The sequence below is a fragment of the Erpetoichthys calabaricus genome, chromosome 17, assembly GCF_900747795.2.
Source record: "Erpetoichthys calabaricus chromosome 17, fErpCal1.3, whole genome shotgun sequence".
Lineage (NCBI taxonomy): Eukaryota > Metazoa > Chordata > Cladistia > Polypteriformes > Polypteridae > Erpetoichthys > Erpetoichthys calabaricus.
In genome coordinates, this window is record NC_041410.2 from 85270172 (window position 1) to 85287158 (window position 16987).

The 16987-nt window shown below is 41.6% G+C and overlaps 1 long non-coding RNA gene across 1 annotated transcript in view; it reads right to left on the bottom strand.

Moving 5' to 3' along the window:
* LOC127526195 (uncharacterized) overlaps positions 1–16710 on the bottom strand; it is a 269189-nt gene extending 252479 nt beyond the window's left edge. The window contains exon 1 of the long non-coding RNA XR_007933826.1: positions 16502–16710. This is a non-coding gene — a long non-coding RNA (uncharacterized LOC127526195). The remainder of the gene's footprint in view (positions 1–16501) is intronic.
* Between the last annotated feature and the right edge of the window lie 277 nt (positions 16711–16987).

Here is a 16987-nt window from a genome sequence, read left to right on the forward strand (position 1 = left end):
GTACTTACAGGCCGTCTGTTATGCTGTTGTTACATTTTGTTTTGTCACCTTTAGCAAACACGTTGTGTTAAGTAGCTATATGTGACCAACAGATGATTAAAAGGTAAGTCTGGCATTTCCAATTTGAAGGTATTTCTGCATTATCAGGGTAGAGAGAGAGTAACAGTCTTAATTTTTCCAGATGAAACTCCATTCTACAGTTAAGCCTATGCTGTTCATTTTAAAAAGTAACTGGCCTGCTCTTGAATTTTATAAATAGAGCTTACAGGTACCTGGGACCCCTTAAAGTCTGTAAAAACTGAATACATCCACTTTGAAGAAGAATAGGCTTTAATTTAAGAAAAAATACCTTCTGTGTTTCTGAGGTCAAGAACAGGCTAGGTATTTTTAAAAATGTATAAAATATGCTCACTTTAGAGCAGTGCTTCCCAACCTCTCCCAAACCACGGCACCTTTAGTGAAATCTTTTCAGCTAACGGCACCCCTTCACTCTGATATGTAACTACTCAAATTAACAATTTAATCTTAACTCATCAATTGAGTAGAATGAGATTCCTATTTTTATAAGGCGTACCAACTACACATTTTTGCATTTACAAAGGTAACAAAAATAAATTGCCAGTAAACCAGTCTCAAATGAAAAACTTGAACACAACACAAACATGAAAAGTGCAATAAGTCACAAGGCACAAAGCAGACTATAACGTCGTAATTAATGCGAAGGCTGGCTTCGAAGAGAATTTGAAAGTTTGTCAATACGAGCTCGAACTGCAGTTGACAAACACACTCGTAAATCATTTTCAACTGACAATAAACATCCTCTGTGTTTTGTCTTCAGTAGTGTCAATGCCGAGAATGCCTTTTCACACAGTTAAGTGGTGCAGAATGGAATAAGTATGCCGACAGCCTTAGCACCTAACACAGGACGTTCCTTTTCAACCATAATCCAAAACTCTGTTAAATTCATGTCCTTAAACTTCAGCTGTAATGTTCGGTCACATCGCGGGTGCTGAATACCTTTTTTGTCAACAAATGTAAACCCATAATTCAAGTAACTGTCCTGATAGTATCGTGTTTTCGTTTTTGCAACTTTACTGCTCCCCGCATTATCATTTTCATTGAGGTCGTTGATGCTGCTGTTGTTTTTACATTTACGACTTTCACTACAGTCGGCCATTTTCGGAGCAAAAAAAAAAAAAAAACAGACAACAGGAAGCAACGTCACTTACCCTGTGGCAAGTAAGTAAATTAGAGCTAATATTTATTAATTCATCAGACTGCAGTTGAAATAGGATGCACGCTGGACTGTATTAAAGCACACAGGTAGAATGACTTTAGTCTTGAGGTGTAACTGGTATTATTATTATCAGTTCAAATCAAATTTTTTTATGTTCTGACACATGGCAACGGCACCCTTAGTCCGTGCTCACGGCATAACAGGGTGCCGCGGCACACGGGTTGGGAAGCACTGCTTTAGAGCATACTTTGATATGGCAAATTAATATACACTGTAAATTAAATAAACAATCAAAGGAATGAAGGCTGGGGTGGCGGAGGATGCCCCTTTAATAATAATGGCCAAAGGAACTAAACTGGGCATCCACAACACTGAGGACTTTCAGCCAACGAATCATTCAGCTTATCCTGCCTTCTACACTAACATCAACATCTATCTATCTATCTATCTATCTATCTATCTATCTATCTATCTATCTATCTATCTATCTATCTATCTATCTATCTATCTATCTATCTATCTATCTATCTATCTATCTATCTATCTATCTATCTATCTATCTTATTAAGAAAAAAACAATTTACATTTGCCATTTTCAGAAAGTTTATTATCAAAAGCATGGTGCTTTGTTGTCCTAAGAAGATGGTCCGGCTAATGAACGCCAACATCTGGTATTTTTCAATTTAATTACGGCTCAAACCGGAAGGGCCAGGGCAATCACACAAAGCAGACGTGACCCCTAATGGTTTCTCCTCTTCCATTCTAAGGATTTAGATGGAACAGCAGTTAAGTGTTGCAGTCAACTCCTTCCCCGTCTTTGTCCAACACCAACCCATAAAATGCTCCCGATGATGATGTGTCTGACAATACCATGATTGTGAAGAAATAACATCAATCTGAAAAATACCAACCTTATCCTTTGAAGCCCCTGCTCTACAATGGTGCCATGATAATGCTAATAATCTGAGTGGAGCAATTTTTTGTAAAGTTCTCTGGTTTGACTGGGAGAAAAACACCCGAGCAGAAGTAAGCACCAGCTACCTCCAATATTTGCCCAAGTGCAGAGACATACTGTATACTGTATGCCAATTTGTCATAGTGTTTGCTGTGAAAGGTGCTACAATATTTATTATATTCCTGTTTCTTTCTCCTAACAAGCTTTTGGCCTATCAAAGTATTTGGTGAAAAGTAGAAAGCAGTGGCCATCCCATCGAGGGGAAAACTCCTTCAATGCAGAAAAACTGCAAACTCACCACTTGTAAAGAATGAATGAATGAATTAATGAGAGAGAGAGAAAGAAAGAAAAGCATTTTATATCACACCCACTCATAAACCTGTTGTAAGTCATGCCCAGAAGGCCTCTTTAGATTTACTCCTTAAACACGTGCTATCATTACAGCATGCTTCATGTTTGGCTCAGCAATCACAAGTTGTCCCAAAACTGCCAAGTCAGATGTGCCAGTCAGAAAAGAATACCCACCTCTCTGTGCTTTATGCAAATGTTAGGCAAAATTTCTCCTATTAAGGGTCTAAGTTATCAGAGCTTTTTTGGCTGAAGTCTTTATCGAAGGTGACTTACGAGGTCACCTTTATTCCTTTATGGCTCCACTCTCCTGAATTAAAAGGGTAGAGAGACACAGGGTCATGGAGACAATCGGTGTTTAGCACTGAAGTGGCAGCCTTATGCTTTCAAGTCCAGAACCCTGGCAAATGGGCCATGCTGGTGTATAGACACTCCACTTTGACAGTGGATAAGCACATGGAGATCTTGGCATTGCTCCTTTACTATACAAATGGCATGGGTAATTTTAAGATTTGGGCCTGATGCTTCCCAGAAAACATTAAATTGGCTTAAGCAGGTTCAAGAATGAATGAAAGGTAATGGCAGAACATTAGAAACAAGAATAGGCCACTTGTCAAGCCTAACCAACAAATTTCCATAAAATAACATCAAATTGTGTTTTGAATGTCCATAAAGTTATATCTTCTACCACAGCACCAGGTAAGGTACAAATTCTGAGAGGTTTTCTCTGTGACATTGAATGTGCCAGTCATTATGAGACTTTGAAGAATGAAAGGAATGTGAGGGCTGGTGGCTCACACTGCCATTCATTGCAGATTGGTATTGGGCATCGTTTATGTATAGATAGAAGGTCTAAGGTCATGTATTTATTGATCTATTTATAGTATAGTATAGTATAGTATAGTATAGTATAGTATAGTATAGTATAGTATAGTATAGTATAGTATAGGTCTTTATCTGTCATTCATTTGTCCAGTGTTTATGTATTTCTGCACTGCTGTCCCGGAAAATGTAATTTCTTGCCACTGTATGCTGCAATATGGTGTACAACAATATATAAGTATAAGAATTAAACAACTTGACTTAACTTGAGTGTACTGATTTTCATATTCAAATTGAACACTAGTGTACTATGTGCTGAAGTGTTCATGTATATGTTACATCTTGGTCCTGAGGGATGTCATATCAAGCCACTGTATGGTGCAATATGATGTATGGATGATATAACGATAAAACAACTAGATTTAAGTTAGCTTGAGTATACTGATTTTCATATTAGAATTGAACACTAATATACTATGTGCTTAAGTGTTTATGTATATGTTGCATCGTGGTCCTGAGGAATGTCATTTAATGCCACTGTATGCTGCAATATGGTGTATGGATGATATAACGATAAAACAACTAGATTTAACTTAACTTGAGTATACCGATTTTCATATTAGAATTGAACACTAATATACTATGTGCTTAAGTGTTTATGTATATGTTGCATTGTGGTCCTGAGGAATGTCATTTCATGCCACTGTATGGTGCAATATGGTGTATGGATGATATAACGATAAAACAACTAGATTTAACTTAACTTGAGTATACCAATTTTCATATTAAAATTGAACACTAATATACTATGTGCTTAAGTGTTTATGTATATGTTGCATCGTGGTCCTGAGGAATGTCATTTAATGCCACTGTATGCTGCAATATGGTGTATGGATGATATAACGATAAAACAACTAGATTTAACTTAACTTGAGTATACCGATTTTCATATTAAAATTGAACACTAATATACTATGTGCTTAACCCTTTAACCGCCAACTCCCTAAATATTCCCCACGCCAGGCGAAATCTGAACAATTTTCGTTTTTTTACTTTTTTACATTTTTTTTACATTTTTTACATTTATTCAAGCAGTATTGACCACTAAATGTTGTGCAAGTTGCCAGTGTATACACGAAATCTATAAATGTAACCTGAATTCTCAGCTAAGCAAATCATCTTGATACCAAACCGTGCCCTTTTCAATGGTAGATACTGTCGAAACTGTAAGCGGCCCTTCCACGACAATAAACTTTCATCAACTGCAACTGACGGTCCTGGCATGTAGGGCAACTGAAATGCTTCAAATAAATGATCAATCAAAGGACGTAGCTTGAACAAGTGGTCGCGGTTTGGATCTTTCTTATCTGGCTTGTTTCTGTTGTCATTCAAATGAAAGAATTTCAGCAGCAAAGAGAATCGGTTACGTGTCATGACAGCTGCAAAAATAGGTGTTGCATACATAGGATCTGTAGACCAGTACATCTCAATATCTGGTTTTCTGATTATTCCCATCAACATCAAAATCCCAATGAATTTTTTCATTTCGTTTTCATCAGTGTCAAACCAAGCACGAACACGGGAATGTGGAGGTAAATTGGGATTTTTCTCAATAAACTGTGCTGCATACAGATTTGTCTGATGAACAAAATGTCTGATCAAATCAGGTGACACAAACAGCTCATAAAACTGCTCAGCAGTGTAATTGTTTACATCAACAATAAAGCCACACGTTCCCTCAAACGAATGCAGAAAAGGTAGTTCACCACGGGCAGCAGCCCAGCTGAGATGCTGGGGATACACCCACTCAGCACCGTCATCCGATGCCTCTTCATTCACAGTATCATGCAGCGCACGTTGCTGCTCATCACTGTCACTAAAATCTTCTTCAGAACTGCTACAATCATGATCAGAACTGTCCAAAATCGCCTGCAAAGCCTCACTTGAAGTCAGTTTACGTTTCGCCATATTCACAGCTGTTACATGCGAATCACGTCACATGACCGGCCAAAACAACCACAGACTTGTCGAAATACAACGTAGTAATAATACCCACGCCAAACCGTCAGTTATACTACTTGCCAGGCATTCATATAACCACAGGCAAATGTGCCGGATAATTCCGGCAGTATGGCGTTAGCAATAAAACAACGGTGCCGGATATATCCGGCAGAGGGCGGTTAAGGGGTTAAGTGTTTATGTATATGTTGCATCGTGGTCCTGAGGAATGTCATTTAATGCCACTGTATGCTGCAATATGGTGTATGGATGATATAACGATAAAACAACTAGATTTAACTTAACTTGAGTATACCGATTTTCATATTAGAATTGAACACTAATATACTATGTGCTTAAGTGTTTATGTATATGTTGCATTGTGGTCCTGAGGAATGTCATTTCATGCCACTGTATGCTGCAATATGGTGTATGGATGATATAACGATAAAACAACTAGATTTAACTTGAGTATACTGATTTTCATATTAGAATTGAACACTAATATACTGCGTGCTTAAGTGTTTATGTATATGTTGCATCGTGGTCCTGAGGAATGTCATTTTGTGCCACTGTATGCTGCAATACCGTGTATGAATGGTATCACATTAAAATAACCTTGACTTGACTTGAGTGTTCAAAAATATATTAGAATTGAACAGTAATGCACCATGTGCTTAAGTGTTTACTGTATGTATACTGTATGTTGCACTGTGGTCCTGAGGAATGTCATTTCATGCCACCATATGCTGGAAAATGGTGTATGAATGGTATAACCATAAAAGATCTTGATTTGACTTAACCTGAGTGTGCTGAAATTGATATTACAATTGAACACTAATGCACTATGTGCTGAATGTGTTTGTGTATACTGTATGTTGCACTGTGGTCCTGAGGAATGTCATTTCGTGCCACTGTATGCTGCAATACGGTGTATGAATGGTATGACAATCAAACCACTTGACTGATATTGAAATTGAACAAGAAAATACAGTGGGTATGTAAAGCAAAGAAACATAACCTTCCATTTTCAAACCTCTTAGCCACATGGAGGCAATGCTTATCACTGGGTGTGCTGGGAACAAGACTGTGTAGTCTGTCATTAAGGATTCTCATGCACACACACACACAACACACACACTTTGTGGTTCTGCTCCCCCTCCTGATGTCATATCATCCATCTACCTCAATACTCAGGCAGGCAGGCAATCACAAAGTCACAGATCGTGTGGTAACATGTGACTAGGGAGTCCCATCTAGTGAGGATGAACTGGCTTTCTCTTAAGCAGGTCTTTGAATCGTTTCCTCTGGCTACCCCATGGGAGAAGTGGACTCCTCTGGAGAGGGAGAAGCCACTGGCAGAGACCAACCAGTTTACTAAGACAAAGAGCCACCTGGTAGTCTAAGCATATTGAGAGCTGAGTCTCCTAATTGGACTATCTGCTGCCTATTGACATTGCAGTGGCATTATGTTATGTCACTCTTTTTGTTATTTGAGAATATTTATCAAAATTAGGTTAACCAATAATACAGGGGTTTCTGACCTGGGTGATTTCAGGGTGTGACGAAGACATTTGCCCATATCGAGTGAGGTGGGTTGTCTGACTTTATCGTGGTGCCATTGGTGTCTTGCAGTGTCTTTGCAAATTGTTTATTGGTTAGTGTTCCTGTTCTATGATATGAAAAAAACCAAATGTCCCAAATGTCACCTATAAATGAGCCACACACAAATGTGTGCTCTCACAGGTTCTTTGCTGCATGCAGAGCGTTCATAAAGGCATTCTCATTTTAAGAGAATGAAATTTAGACCTTGTAATGATTCGTAGAGGAGAGCGAGGTCTAATATTGATGTCTGTGCAAGCCCTGATTTTAAACTTTGACTGACCGTGGTGGGGCGAGGGCGACTGAATGAGATGCAACACCTTACATTCAGTCCATCTCTCCGGCTGGTGGTCCCGGCAGTAGCGCACTAATTTTAACTGTGTGGCCGGTGCATCGGTTTTTGAACTGCATTTGCAGGTGTTATCGGTAGGGGGGACAAATCTCATCTGCTTAGTGGTGCGTCAGCACTTGGTGCTTCACGGGGGTCCTCCAGTCCACCAAACCCTTCGATCATTGATCGTGTGTCATTTCCTTGCACCGCTTGATGCTTCGCAGGATACCCAATTCTCAGGGATCGTCTAAACTTCACACGGGCACACATTTACTGCGATCTATAAATTTCCATCCATCCATTTTCCAACCCGCTGAATCCGAACACAGGGTCACGGGGGTCTGCTGGAGACAATCCCATCCAACACAGGGCACAAGGCAGGAACCAGTCCCGGGCAGGGCGCCAACCCACCGCAGGACACACACACCAAGCACACACTAGGGCCAATTTAGAATCACCAATCCACCTAACCTGCATGTCTTTGGACTGTGGGAGGAAACCCACGCAGACACGGGGAGAACATGCAAACTCCATGCAGGGAGGACCCGGGAAGCGAACCCGGGTCTCCAGGTCTCCCAACTGTGAGGCAGCAGCGCTACCCACTGCGCCACCGTGCCGCCCATCTATAAATTTAAATTGCTCAATTTATATTTAAATTTCATGCACGTAGTGGAAACCTTATTATTGTGAGTTCAATTTGTACACACACAGTAATGTATGCGGTTCAAAATTGAGAAATTTGACTTCTTCATCTTCAAATATGATATTCCTTTTGGAAGGGGTGTGAACATGAATCAAAGATTTTCTAGGGGGACAAGGCACAGAAAAAGTTAGGAGGCCACTGCTCTAGTGCATAATTGAAGGTGTAGCCCTTCTCTCTTGGTGGTTTTGTTTGTTCTTGGGGTCATAGATATAACAAAAATGGGGGGGGGAGAAGTATGTGGCTACAGTTGCGCTTGATCCTGACAGTGACCCGGCTGGTAAGAGAAAACATACAAGGGCTAAAGGTGGCATTTGGGACACTCCATTCAGGGCTACGTCATAAAGAGTGTGAAAGGGAGAATAGGGTCACCCCAGGGTATCCTACCCCAACAGAACACGGGCATTCTGATGCAATAGCCTGTTTTGGATGGCTATGTCCTAAATAAAAGAAGATTTGACTAATTAAATGCTATATCAAGAAACAAAGACAGATTTGTCGTATAATTTATATGTTACACCCTGGCCTTCCAGCTGTTTTGTGTCATCCCACTGGCTACATCTGTCCAAGTACTAGTTTGTGTTTGTCGGCTTATCCCTCACATGGCCACGTGTAACTATGAAACATTCACCAGGAGGGACCCCCGGGGAGTGCAGAGTCAGCATATATGGTGATAGTACACAATGAACTCTTGCATAACTGGCAGCTCAGCCCTGGTGTAGTAGCAGCGTGCCTAGACACCACCACCTTACACCCGCCTGGGGCTGAGCGCTGGATGACAGGCCAAGCAGTGTGTGTTATTACAATCGACAGGGTGATGCTGCAGAATGAGTATTATTGGGTTAAATGAGAAAGAAAGAAAGAAAGAAAGAAAGATTTGGATTTGTTTTATTCCATAGGGACTGGCATACAGCCCTGCCTTGCACTACATTGGCACCAAGTTGTGACCCCTGTGCTCCAAAACTGAAAAATCCCTGTTTGAAAATGGATGAATGAAATTTTTTTTTTTAGTCCAGGGTTGGTTTGTGCCTAGCGTCTGATGTTCAGCTTCTGTAACTGTAAACCAATTTTCGTAATACTTAGAGTGGGGGGGGGGGGGCAGCATAGTGGCGTGGAGGACTTTAACTGCTGACTCACAGCTCCAGAATCCTGGTTTAGAATATCAGTTCATTCTGGTGTGTGTCAGAATTTTCCCTTCTCTTGTATGGCGCACTGCGGTGGGTTGGCACCCTGCCCGGGATTGGTTCCTGCCTTGCGCCCTGTGTTGGCTGGGATTGGCTCCAGCAGACCCCCGTGACCCTGTGTTTGGATTCAGCGGGTTGGATAATGGATGGATAGATGGGTATGGCGCACGTGAGACTGGTAGAGTCTAGGAATAGTTTGGGTGCCAACTCAGTCACCCCATTTAATGGCACACTAAAATGAAAATCCATAAAACAAGCAGGTACTCGATGGCAAAAAAAAGTAGCACAAAGCTGAAAAGTTTTCACTATTATGCAGGGGTTTGTCTGTAGGAACTCTGTCCTGTAGCAGACTCGGGTCAAGACTGAGGCATCTCCTGCCAGGAATTGCTGCCGTTATCTGGTCGAGCCCAGAAGCAAAGAGGGTGCGGTTACAAAGCTTCAGAGTTTTCGATATTATACAGGGGTTTGTCAGTAGGAGCTGCGTCCTGAAGACTGAGACACCATTTTCCGGGCATGGCTGCCTCTGTCATCTATCCTTCTGTCATGGGGCATCTTCTCTGAGCTGCAGAGGGAAGAGACAAGAATGTTAGCGACAGCGCCTCCTCTCATCCCAGAGTGGTATGGTCTACCTGGTCTGAACTGGCAACGTGACCCTGTGGCACATATGCCTGACAGTGATTATCACATTTTCATCCCAAAGATGATCATGTTGTATTTCAGCGGTTCTCAAACTGTGGGGCGCGGGGGCGCAAAGTAACAAAAAATGTTGCAATAGGTTGAGTAATTTCGCTATTCGTAGGAAAATTTTAAACTTGTAGCGGTGTATCGGCAGCAAAAAATATAGGAATACATTTTATTAGGGTTTCTAAAAAACGTTAGGGGGCGCGATTAAAACTGTTATGAAAACTCAGGTCGCAAATATTTAAAGGTTGAGAAACGCTGTTGTATTTACTGCTGACTCGAAATTAGCCCCACTTGAGGTGCCATGAAGTAAAGTGGCATCTTCTCAGAGGTTGTTTCCTCTGGGGATTGTCTTCCCTTGTGACAATGAATTGAATTAAACCAGTCCATTCATTCATCAAGCTTAAGCAGGGAGACAAGATATGGTGGTACAACAGTAGTGTTACTTCACAAATCTCAGAATGTGAGTTCAAATCTTGGTCTAGTCACAAATCTTCTCTTTTTGACCAGATGGTCATTCTTCACATGATGTAAGCGTGCCTTATGTGTGTTAGCATCCAAAAAACGGAAACGGGGCTACCAAACACCCTGAAATGAAAATATTAGATTACTGGAAAGGGTGGAAAGTGTATTTAAATTATTATAAAACTGATTTATTTTCACACTAAATCACATTTTAATAAAGTTCTTGTATATGTTCAGAATTAGCTTGTAGGGTTGAAATCCCATGGCCAGTCATTGCCTGTATGCTGTTAGCACTTTCTCCTTATGCTTACAGTGCATCCAGAAAGTATTCACAGCGCATCACTTTTTCCACATTTTGTTATGTTACAGCCTTATTCCAAAATTGATTAAATTCTTTTTTTTCCTCAGAATTCTACACACAACACCCCATAATGACAACGTGAAAAAAGTTTACTTGAGGTTTTTACAAATTTATTAAAAATTAAAACACTGAGAAATCCCATGTCCATAGCGTTTCTCAACCATTAAGTATTTGCGCCCCGAGTTTTCATAACAGATTTAATCGTGCCCCCCTAACGTTTTTTTAAAACCCTAATAAAATTTATTCCTATATATTTTTGCTGCCGATACACCGCTACAAGTTTAAAACATTCGCGCCCCCTTTTTTGTTACTTTTGTTTGAGAATCGCTGGGTTAACTGCTGAATTTAAAATGTCCCAGAGTGAGTGGGCCCTGGTACCCTCTTCAAGGTTGATTCATCTTGTGTTCCTAGTTGGTTACGTTCCCTGGTTGAAGGAGTAGTGAGGAGATGGCACTGAGTTAATGTCTTGTTAGTCAATGAACTGGGTGACATTTCTCTCACAACAGCTAAGGGGCATGTTTAGATGCAAGTGCAAGTATGAGTCCACCAAAGTAAAGAAGACACAGCCAAAGAATAAAGATGAGATGGTCGGGTCGCTGTCCTGATAGTCAACGAATGTCGGAGAACACATTCAGAACAGCAAGACAACGTGATGAAAAAGAGAGGAGATGAGAACAGAAGAGTGAAGATGAGTGGAAAACACACCTTGAAAGAGAAGTGAAGACGTTCGTGTGTTCATTCTCTGTCATCTCAATTACTGAATTTGAAACAGCTAAAGCCAAAGTCACATTCAACGACTTGTAGCTGTTATCGCTCATTATTTGGTGGACACCTTTATCCAAGGCGAAATACAACTGTCACGATCAGGGCTGAATGTTGGGCTCTTACAGTGTTTTCCTAAAGTGGAAGCCATTTTGCATAATCATTGTTAGGTTTGTGACACCCGCGTTTCTAGGCCGTGACCTTCAGTTTATCAACAGACGGGATAACAGGTCAACGGTTGCACTGAGCTTTAAAACTCTCATAGTAATTTTCTCCGTGATTGATTTTCACATGACTGGACTGGTTTTCAACTTCTTGACTGAATTTTGACTGTGATTTTTGCTCTCAGTCTAGGGTTTGGTCGCTTTGATTGATTTGTTTTGTTTTGCTTTGCCTTTTCCACACATCTCCCGGTTATGCTCAGAATATTAGTTGTCTGTTTCCTGCCAAGTTAGGACGACGACATTTGAGATACAATCAGTTACACTTTGTTTTTCCAAATGGAGCACAGACAGATGAAGTGACTTGCTCATGGTCATATGGTGTCAGAAGTGGGATTAGAGTCCATAACCTCAGCGTTTGAAGTCCAAAGTCTTAACCACTACGCCAAACTGCATGGCCTACTTACAGGGGATGTCAAATTTGACATCTGCAGTTGTTAGGTTTGTGATTTTCTTGATTAGAAATCACAGAGGATGATGAATAAAGATGTGTGTGGAATGATGTTCTAGCACCGTTTCACATTTCCAAGGCATTGCAAGCTCGGCTCTTTATCTGACAGTCAATAACATCTTACCTGTAGGGTCCAGGGGCTGTGCAAAGGGTTTGAAAAGGGGAACAAAAGTTCGCTGACGACACTGCTATCATGGGCTGCATCAGGAGTGGGCAGGAGGAGGAGTATAGGAACTTAATCAAGGACTTTGTTAAATGGTGCGACTCAAACCACCTACACCTGAACACCAGCAAAACCAAGGAGCTGGTGGTGGATTTTAGGAGGCCCAGACCCCTCATGGACCCCGTGATCATCAGAGGTGACTGTGTGCAGATGGTGCAGACCTATAAATATCTGGGAGTGCAGCTGGATGATAAATTGGACTGGACTGAAAATACTGATGCTCTGTGCAAGAGAGGACAGAGCCGACTATACTTCCTTAGAAGGCTGGCGTCCTTCAACATCTGCAATAAGATGCTGCAGATGTTCTATTAGACGGTTGTGGCGAGCGCCCTCTTCTACGCGGTGGTGTGCTGGGGAGACAACATAAAGAAGAAGGACGCCTCACGCCTGGACAAATTGGTGAGGCTCTATTGTAAGCATGGAGCTGGACAGTTTGACATCTGTGGCAGAGCGATGGGCGCTGAGCAGACTCCTGTCAATCATGGAGAGTCCACTGTGTCCACTGAACAGGATCATCTCCAGAAAGAAGAGCAGCTTCAGCGACAGACTGCTGTCACCGTCCTGCTCCACTGACAGACTGAGGAGATCGTTCCTCCCCCACACTATGCAACTCTTCAATTCCACCTGGGGGGGGGGGTAAACTTTAACATTATATAAAGTTATTGTCTGTTATACCTGCATTTTTATCACTCTTTAATTTAATATTGTTATTATCAGTATGCTGCTGCTGGAGTATGTGAATTTCCCCTTGGGGATTAATAAAGTATCTATCTATCTATCTATCTATCTATCTATCTATCTATCTATCTATCTATCTATCTATCTATCTATCTATCTATCTATCTATCTATCTATCTATCTATCTATCTATCTATCTATCTATCTATCTATGGGTACTGTGAGTTTAATTACAATTTTGGCCATTTATTCTTCTTTTTCCTTTCTGTCATGATGTGTAAAACATGCGACATCAGACAGACAAGTCTCTCCTTATTTCCATTGTATAAATTTGTCAGCTCTCATGTACACAGAGCCTGTCTCTACTACTTAAGAAAAAATCAAACCCATTAAATTTGCCTGTAATTGTAATTGTCTGTAGCAGACTCGGGTCAAGACTGAGGCATCTTCTGCCAGAAATTGCTGCCTTTACCTGGTCGAGTCCAGAAGCAAAGGGGGGTGTGGTTACAAAGTTTCAGTGCTTTCAATGTTATACAGGGGTTTGTCAGTAGAAGCTGCGTCCTGTAGCAGGCTCGGGCCAAGACTGTGACGCCCCCTTCTGGGCTGCCTTTATTGTGGTCAGGTTACTTGCTCTCATGGGTCGCCTTCTCTGAGCTTTGGATGGAAGAGACAAGAATGTTAGCAACAGTGCCCCCTCTCATCCCAGAGTGGTATGGTCTACCTAATCTGAGCTGGCAAGGTGACTCTGTGGCACACGTGCATGACACTGATTTTCTTATTTTCATCCCAAAGATGGGCATGTTGTATTTACTGGTGACTCAAAATTAGTCCCACTTGAGGTGCCATGAAGTGGCATCTTCTCAGAGGTTGTTTCCTCCAGGGATTGTCTTCCCTTGTGACAATGAATTGAATTAAACCAGTCCATTCATTCATCAAGCTTAAGCAGGGAGACCTAAGATAGATCTTAGGACATGAGTTCAAATCTTGTTCTAGTCAGAGTGAGCCGCAGACTGGTTGGACTGAGTTGCTGGGTATGTCAAAGAAAATGACTGGAAGTCATGGGAATGTTATGTCAATGACGACTGAAACTCACTGGAAAAGTCATGTAATGTGACGTGGCCTTAAGGAGAATGTCATAAAAAGGCTTGAGATGATTCTAGAAAAACAGAGATGAGCCTAGCAGAGCGAGGAAGACATGAGACCTGTCTATTCATTAGAGATGAGAATATGAAGAAGAAGACTTGGTAGCCTGTTTATCTGCCGATTTTGAAATAGCTGTCAGAGAACAATAAGGGACACAGAGAGACACAATGGAAGTGAGACCACACAAACATTCACTTAAAGGTCCCATCCATTTATGTTTTGAGGCCCTGCATCCTCTTACTCAGAAGAAACTTCAGCTCTTACTGGACTAGAATCTCCATTGTGACAATTGCAACAACATCCCAGCCGATCTCTCCACTTAGTGACATGCGACTGGTGAACATGTTGAGAAGAAAACCAGAAGGTGAGGCACACCATTGTCTAGCCAGTCGCTTGTTTCAGAAGTGACGAAATGCAATAAGAAAGGCGTCCACCACAACAAAGACGAGCGCACTGACTGAGAGGTGAACCAACAAGTCCGGCATCAGCCCATCACTCCAACCCCAGCACACATCAGGCACACGGCTCAGATCTGCGGCTCCTGCTGTTTATTTGGGTAAGGAGAGCAAAACTAACAGGCAAGCTGGCACAAGCATGAGCGAATGTGGGCTTGGGTGTTTTTTTTCGGGAAAGCCGAGAGGCATATCAGGGGCTGTTGGGACGTGCACCCCATAGACTTCTGTTTGGCTAGGTGAGACAGGCCGCAACAGGTGCTGCTGCAGGTAGATCCACCTGACTCACTGCGTGGGCGTGAGAACCGAGCAAACGATGAATAGGAGAGCAGCAAAGTCCCGCAGGGCTTCTCAACCGCCCTTTGTGAGAGGCAACATTTAAAGGGACAGGCCCTTCGCAAAGCCGCACTCCACTTCCTCGGGCACCACACGCTTTCAGCACCCTCAACATGTTCAACGAATCAAAAAACATAAGCCACGTACAAACCTCCCAGGAGGATTACGGGGTTGTGCTTGACATCAGCAAAAGACATTTTAACTGTGTAAAACCCAAACGAAATACGACACCTAAAGAAAAGAGCAGCACAACCCATGCCCGAGAACACTTTCTCCAAATGATCCTGAATCAAGGAGGAGCGAGAGAACGTCCGCCTGTTGGACCTCAAAAAAACGAACATAAAAAACAAATTGGGCCGAGCAAGGAGTCGCGATGAGGCCTGAGCCTCAGCATCAGTCACAGCTCCTTTCATGTCACTTTCACCACCACAAACGCACTGACAGTCACTCTGCCAGCCTGTCGGGGTGATGGGGTCAGAAGTCACCCAGCGAAAATGAAAGATGAGTACGTGAAAAGTACGAGTTCATCTAACACGGCTCCTGTTACAATGCAGAAAACAGAAAGAGCAAAAAAGTTTATTTTTTTAAAAGGTAATAATGAGGAATAAGAACTGAACAGCTCTTCATAAACACTCCGGGCCGTTGGATGTTCTACTGATGCACATGACAGACCAGCAGTGAGGCTTGTGGGATGGATTACAAATCTATATCGTCAGAAAGCCTCGTTTTAAACATTAATGGTGTTTTGATTTGTATTGTCAAAGGAGCATTGTGCAAAAGATTTCTGTATTAAACTTTAATAAGCTCATGTATCAAGCTACAGATAGATAGATAGATATTAATGTTAGTATAGTAGGCAGGATTAGATAGATAGATAGATAGATAGATAGATAGATAGATAGATAGATAGATAGATAGATAGATAGATAGATAGATAGATAGATAGATAGATAGATAGATAGATAGATAGATAGATAGATAGATAGATAGATAGATAGATAGATAGATAGATAGATAGATAGATAGATAGATAGATAGAATACAATACAATACAATTTATTTTTGTATAGCCCAAAATCACACAAGAAGTGCCGCAATGGGCTTTAACAGGCCCTTGACAGCCCCCCAGCCTTGACTCTCTAAGAAGACAAGGAATAAACTCCCAAAAAAACCTTTTAGGGAAAAATGGAAGAAACCTTGGGAAAGGCAGTTCAAAGAGAGACCCCTTTCCAGGAAGGTTGGGCGTGCAGTGGGTGTCAAAAGAAGGGGGTCAATATAATACAACACAGAGAACAGAACAAATCCTCAATACAGTATAAAAATAAAAATGTTAGAAGTACGGAGCAAAATTTAACAGTAGATGATATCACATAATATGATTTGGATATGTTTAGAGTCCTGGAGACCTCAGCCATCAAGCTGCCTCCCCCATTTGGCCATTCCATAGCTGAAACAGCGCTGGGCCAGCCAATCTGATGAAAGGACCCCTCCTTCCCACGATTCCTGCGATCCTCCATCAGAGATGACTTTACCTTAGGCAGGCAAAACAACTTGGCAGGTGGGCCGTGGCACCAAGTGTCACATTTGAGTACCGAGAAGAGAAACAGAATAGGTGAGGGTTAGTATCCAATCCTAACTATCATGTTACTTATGTTTTAGTGCTAATGACTAACAACAGAGATGCAGTCTGTACAGTTAATCAGCAGCTCTAGTCAGGGTGTGCTAAACTGAAGTAGTGAGTCTTCAGCCGGGATTTAAAAACTGAGACCAAAGGGCCATCTCTTATAGTGGCAGGCAGACCACTCCACAGTTTAAGGACCCTGTAACTAAAAGCTCGACCTCCCATTGTTATTTTATTAATCCTTGGAATAATAAGCAGACCAGCATCTTGAGATCTTAATGTGCACTCAGGTTTGTAAGTCATGATAAGTTCCCACAAGTAAGCCGGACCTTGGCCATTTAATGCTTTATATGTTAAAAGGAGGATTTTGAAATCTGCCCTAAACTTAACCGGGAGCCAGTGTAAGGATTTAAGAA